This window comes from Drosophila montana, unplaced genomic scaffold (assembly GCF_035044405.1).
Source record: "Drosophila montana isolate Dmon_TW-CO22-7 unplaced genomic scaffold, ASM3504440v1 contig_1069_1, whole genome shotgun sequence".
Classification (NCBI taxonomy): domain Eukaryota; kingdom Metazoa; phylum Arthropoda; class Insecta; order Diptera; family Drosophilidae; genus Drosophila; species Drosophila montana.
The window spans coordinates 26,062-33,017 of record NW_026996060.1 but is presented as its reverse complement, the minus strand read 5'-3'; positions in this window follow the sequence as shown (position 1 = coordinate 33,017).

The following is a 6,956-nucleotide window of genomic DNA, read 5'->3' as shown; positions in this document are numbered from 1 at the left end:
ATAGGGCGAACAAGAGAGATGTACAGAAGTTTCGTTATAAAAGGATCGTTAAACTCTTTAGACCATCGTTTAATGAATCCAAGTACACCTTTTGCCTCATTAACGATGGTATCTATGTGAAGATTGAAACAGAGTTTAGAATCAAAAAGAACGCCTAGATCCTTAACTGTTAGTATACGTTGCAATGGGGTATTGTCGATTGTATAACTGACCAGATAAGGTGTAGTACGATTAAATGTCATAAACATACACTTTGAACAATTCAGATGCAATTGATTGGCCGAGCACCAAAGTTGCATAGCGTTCAAATCGTCTTGAAGACGAGAATGATGTAGGGGATTGGTGTATGATAGAATAAGTTTCACGTCGTCCGCATACATGAGTACACGGGCATGGGATATAACAGAGGGAAGATCATTTATAAAAAGAGTAAAGAGTAAAGGTCCAAGATGACTACCTTGAGGAACACCAGAAGTAACGTGAACCTGTTTAGAGGTAGTCAGCCTCAACATTACTCTTTGGGTCCTACCTTTTAAATAAGAACTAATCCAAAGCAAAAGATACGGAGGAAAACCTATTCGGTCAAGTTTAAAAAGTAAAATGTCATGGTGCACGGAGTCAAACGCCTTACTGAAGTCAGTGTAAATGACATCAGTTTGCATTTTCGAAAGGAAAGCATCATTTACCAAGGAAGTAAACTCAAGCAGATTGGTCGTAGTAGACCGATTCTTTACGAATCCATGTTGAACAGGGGAAACAACTGATTTGCAGAAATGCTGCAAATTCGAAGTGATTATTTTTTCAAATAATTTAGGAATAGCGGACAGTTTTGCAATGCCCCTGTAATTTAGTATATCAGACTTTCCACCTTTCTTGTGGAGAGGAATGATATAAGATTCTTTCCAAGCAAAGAGATGGAAAGACAGAAGATTCAAGGGATAGATTAAAAAGCTTTAGCAATGGATAAACAAGGGAAGAACTACACTCCTTGAGTAGACAACTAGGGATATTGTCAGGCCCAGGAGAGAAAGAAGATTTTAAAGAATTTAAAGCTAAAAGGAGAGAGGAATGGGAAATAATAGGGGGAGGTATAGAACTAGAGGAAGTAATAGTATAAGGGTAAGAATTATTATTAGGACAGACTGAAGAGTAAGTTGATTGAAAAAAATTAGCAAATAGGTTAGCAGAATCAGAGTCATTGCTAGCTTTATCCATCCCGAGAGAAAAAGAAGATGGCAAACTTGAAGATTTACGCTTCGAGTTTACAAAATTGTAAAACTGTCTTGGATTTAGGGCAAATTGCCTTTTGCAACGAGTTAGATAATTCTCATAGCATTGAGAATTCAGAAGAAAGAAGTTCGACTTGGCTATGGAATATTTAGCCAAGTCAGTACACGAACCAGACTTTTTAAACTTTTTAAAATATTTTGATTTTATATTTTTTAGATTCGTTAATCTGGGAGTAAACCAAGGTGGCTTTGAAGAGGTAGTCGAAGGAATTGACTTGGGAATACACATATCTAAGAGGGAGTTTAGGGTGTTATAAAAAAAGTTAATAGCAGTATTCATGTCAACCGAGCATATAAGAAAGACCAATCGGTTGCATAAATAAGCTGATTCAGCAATGAATAATTTCCTTTGCGAAAGCAACGGCGGGGCTTATTGGCTGATGAGCACGAAATGAGAGGATTACAATTGAACATTGCAACCTCTAAAGTAGGATGATATACATCCTCAGGAAGAGATAAAGGAGGGGACCTAGACACATTAGAAATAAGGTAGTCGTTAACAAATACAAGATCAAGTGTTCTATTCAAATGATTAGAAATTGAATTGATTTGAAACAACGAAAGGTCAAGCATGCAATCTATAAAGTCATGCTGTGCTGAGGGCACTAGATAATTTTCGGCAGTGAAAAGTGACCAAGTGATGTTCGGCAAATTAAAATCACCCAACACAATAAATAGGTCATTATCACGCACGTGTGAAGAAACTTCTTTAATACAAGAAATATGTTTCATATAAACTTGATTATCAGAAGAAGGAGGAACATAAGAGCATGAAATATAAATATTCCGTGTAGGAAAAGACACCTTGACTGAGACAATCTCAGCGTCAGTAGGCGTACTAAAACAGAAAAGTTCTGACTTGAGAGTGGCTTTAACGGCAATTAATACCCCACCACCCCGACTCGGCCGATCATTTCTATGCAAAATAAAATTATTCGAAAAAACCTCAAAATCAGATATGGTTGAGTTTAACCATGTTTCTGAAAATGCGATTATATCCGAATCGAAAGAAGTGCTGGCCATGAAAAGATTTTTAAGTTTTGAAATAAGACCTCTGACATTCTGATAGTGAATAAAGACTTGGTCAGAAGAAGAAGTTAGTTTTTTGGGGCAGAAATGGTACCATGTATTGAAGGGACTGGAAGGGTGACAGGCTGGTTACGCTTTTTTGGCTTGAACTCGTGGACAATCATATGTGGAGGCCAAAATTTGGGATCACAAATGATTGGGAACATATCATGTGAAACATTTATTTTGAAAGATGATATTTCACGAGGAGTTGAGAAATTAAATTTGGTAATTGACACGCTAGCAGAAGATTTGCTAGCAATATAGGCTGCCAATGACTCAGAGGTGGTGTCAGACGAAAGTCGAGACACAAAAACTTGCCTACGAGGGGCAACAACAGTTAACGTAGGAGCTGAAGGGGCTGGAGGGAGAACAGGATTTGGTGGGGCCAAAGAGGCACCATGATTGTTTTTAACAATCTGGGCAAGATTGCGCGCAGGTCTACCTTTGCGGCCAGGAGCTGAGGAGGCTGAGGCAGTTTGGCTAACTGGGACAGGTTCAGGTACGGGGTCTAACGGGTATGCCTATGCCTATTGGAACCCGAAGTCAAGGACCTTCAGAAGAGATTTTGTCCCAAGGCACAATGTCCAAGAATCTTCGTCCGCAAAGTGTCCCGCCTATGGCAGCAGAGCCAGATGCAGGCTCTCGTGTATTACACACTAGGCGAAATACAGCAGTCAATATCTGATTCAATGGCGGCAGCCACAGAAAGTCAAACAAATAGAACTAGGAGCTCTCCAATGATAGAAGAATTGCGTCCACATTGTAATGGTGGGTGTTCGGGCTCAGGTTTTGCCTTTTGTTTGGCCATCAACCAAAATAAAAGAAACGGCCGTGGCCATTGCCTAACCGGGTGCATAGGGATTGGAGGTTCGCACTTCTTGCTCATGCTCGGACAATAGCTCGTCGGGCTGGTCGGGTTTCCTTTCCCTTCTGCACTTACCATAAACACATAGTTTAAGTGCGATCAAAAAAAATTATTGATTTAAATAAATCCATTAAAAAGCAAGCTCCTAGTATGTGTAACATTCCCAAACCATCACTATAAATTGTAAACGGCTAACATGGGTACTTGACAGACAACAATTGAGGAATTAAGATATCATATCAAATAAACTAATATAATGACAGATAGTAAATAATTTACCGTCTTGCTATATAAGCTGCATTTAAATGATCATATATATATCTATATATATATATACATATATACATGCAGTTCCAAGTGTTGTTTTGAAGTCACTGTGGGTTTTCACTGTTACTCACTCAATATCCTCCGAAGCAAACGTTGGACCCAATGTGTACGACAAGTAGGATCGCTGTTTCTAAATGTTACAAAAAAAGTTTATAAGTTTATAAGCACATATATATATATATATACACATATATATATATATTCACAACAACAGAATTTTGAACCACTGTTATTCATAAGCTGCATTGCATAGCATATTTATTTATTTATTTATATGTGTAAGTAGGAAAAAGTGTTCTTAAGTAAAATTAAAAATAATCTTAATTTACTATATTATTTAATAATATACCATGAATAGGAGAAAAGATAGGAGGAAGATTGTTTAATAAAGTATAGAACTGTATGCTAGATATACAGAGTGTTAAGTAGATAGAATAAAGAGATAGTATTGGGAAAGTAATGGGAAATCACCGATCCGGTGGGGGAAAATTTACAGCCAGTCCGGCTAGCCATGCCCCTGCTCATAGCTGGGAATGGTCAGTGACTTCCCGAAGGTATCCTGAAAGCAACGATTTTATTAGGGGTAGAGAAAGTTCGGTAGAGAAAACGTGATGCAAACTATTGTAATTTTTACATAGCACGCGAAAAGAATTGTGCATAGCGTAGTCTGTTGTGCACGTCGATAGGAATAAGGGCGGTAATTTCTGGTTGGTCTAGCCGGAACAGAGAATTGAAGACGCCCTAACAGAAAAGGAGAATCTATATCGCCTACAACCAACTTATGTAGAAAGACAACACCGAGAATTGTCTTACGGTTGGTCAACGACGGAAGATTAAGAAGAAGAAGCCTGCTGGAATAGGATGGCAACCGAAGATTAGGGTCCCAATTTAAACCTCGTAAGGCAAAAAGCAGAAATTGCTTCTGAAAAGATTCAATACGATCCTGGCTATTGTTATACTGCGGAGACCAGATGCAAGAGCAGTATTCAAGGATAGGGCGAACAAGAGAGATATACAGAAGTTTCGTTATAAAAGGATCGTTAAACTCTTACGACCATCGTTTAATGAATCCAAGTACACCTTTTGCCTCATTAACGATGGTATCTATGTGAAGATTGAAACAAAGTTTAGAATCAAAAAGAACGCCTAGATCCTTAACTGTTAGTATACGTTGCAATGGGGTATTGTCGATTGTATAACTGACCAGATAAAGTGTAGTACGATTAAATGTCATAAACATACACTTTGAACAATTCAGATGCAATTAATTGGCCGAGCACCAAAGTTGCATAGCGTTCAAATCGTCTTAGAGACGAGAATGATGTAGGGGATTGGTGTATGATAGAATAAGTTTCACGTCGTCCGCATACATGAGTACACGGGCATGGGATATAACAGAGGGAAGATCATTTATAAAAAGAGTAAAGAGTAAAGGTCCAAGATGACTACCTTGAGGAACACCAGAAGTAACGTGAACCTGTTTAGAGGTAGTTAGCCTCAACATTACTCTTTGGGTCCTACCTTTTAAATAAGAACTAATCCAAAGCAAAAGATACGGAGGAAAACCTATTCGGTCAAGTTTAAAAAGTAAAATGTCATGGTGCACGGAGTCAAACGCCTTAATGAAGTCAGTGTAAATGACATCAGTTTGCATTTTCGAAAGGAAAGCATCATTTACCAAGGAAGTAAACTCAAGCAGATTGGTCGTAGTAGACCGATTCTTTACGAATCCATATTGAACAGGGAAAACAACTGATTTGCAGAAATGCTGCAAATTCGAAGTGATTATTTTTTCAAATAATTTAGGAATAGCGGACAGTTTTGCAATGCCCCTGTAATTTAGTATATCAGACTTTCCACCTTTCTTGTGGAGAGGAATGATATAAGATTCTTTCCAAAGCGATGAAAAGACAGAAGATTCAAGGGATAGATTACTAAGCTTTAGCAATAAACAAGGGAAGAACTACACTCCTTGATTAGACAACTAGGGATATTGTCAGGCCCAGGAGAGAAAGAAAATTTTAAAGAATTTAAAGCTAAAAGGAGGGAGGAATGGGAAATAATAGGGGGAGGTATAGATCTAGAGGAAGTAATAGTATAAGGGTATAAGGGTTATTAGGACAGACTGAAGAGTAAGTTGATTGAAAAAAATTAGCAAATAGGTTAGCAGAATCAGAGTCATTGCTAGCTTTATCCATCCCGAGAGAAAAAGAAGATGGCAAACTTGAAGATTTACGCTTCAAGTTTACAAAATTGTAAAACTGTCTTGGATTTAGGGTAAATTGCCTTTTGCAACGAATTAGATAATTCTCATAGCATTGAGAATTCAGAAGACAGAAGTTCGACTTGGCTATGGAATATTTAGCCAAGTCAGTACACGAACAAGACTTTTTAAACTTTTTAAAATATTTTGATTTAATTTTTATTAGATTCGTTAATCTGGGAGTAAACCAAGGTGGCTTTGAAGAGGTAGTCGAAGGAATTGACTTGGGAATACACATATCTAAGAGGGAGTTTAGCGTTAATAGCAGTATTCATGTCAACCGAGTCATATAAGAAAGACCAATCGGTTGCATAAATAAGCTGATTCAGCAATGAATAATTTCCTTTGCGAAAGCAACGGCGGGGCTTATTGGCTGATGAGCACGAAATGAGAGGATTACAATTGAACATTGCAACCTCTAAAGTAGGATGATATACATCCTCAGGAAGAGATAAAGGAGGGGACCTAGACACATTAGAAATAAGGTAGTCGTTAAGAAGATCAAGTGTTTTATTCAAATGATTAGAAATTGAATTGATTTGAAACAACGAAAGGTCAAGCATGCAATCTATAAAGTCATGCTGTGCTGAGGGCACTAGATAATTTTCGGCAGTGAAAAGTGACCAAGTGATGTTCGGCAAATAATAATCACCCAACACAATAAATAGGTCATTATCACGCACGTGTGAAGAAACTTCTCTAATACAAGAAATATGTTTCATATAAACTTGATTATCAGAAGAAGGAGGAACATAAGAGCATGAAATATAAATATTCCGTGTAGGAAAAGACACCTTGACTGAGACAATCTCAGCGTCAGTAGGCGTACTAAAACAGAAAAGTTCTGACTTGAGAGTGGCTTTAACGGCAATTAATACCCCACCACCCCGACTCGGCCGATCATTTCTATGCAAAATAAAATTATTCGAAAAAACCTCAAAATCAGATATGGTTGAGTTTAGCCATGTTTCTGAAAATGCGATTATATCCGAATCGAAAGAAGTGCTGGCCATGAAAAGATTTTTAAGTTTTGAAATAAGACCTCTGACATTCTGATACTGAATAAAGACTTGGTTAGAAGAAGAAGTTAGTTTTTTGGGGCAGAAATGGTACCATGTATTGAAGGGACTGGAAGGGTGAC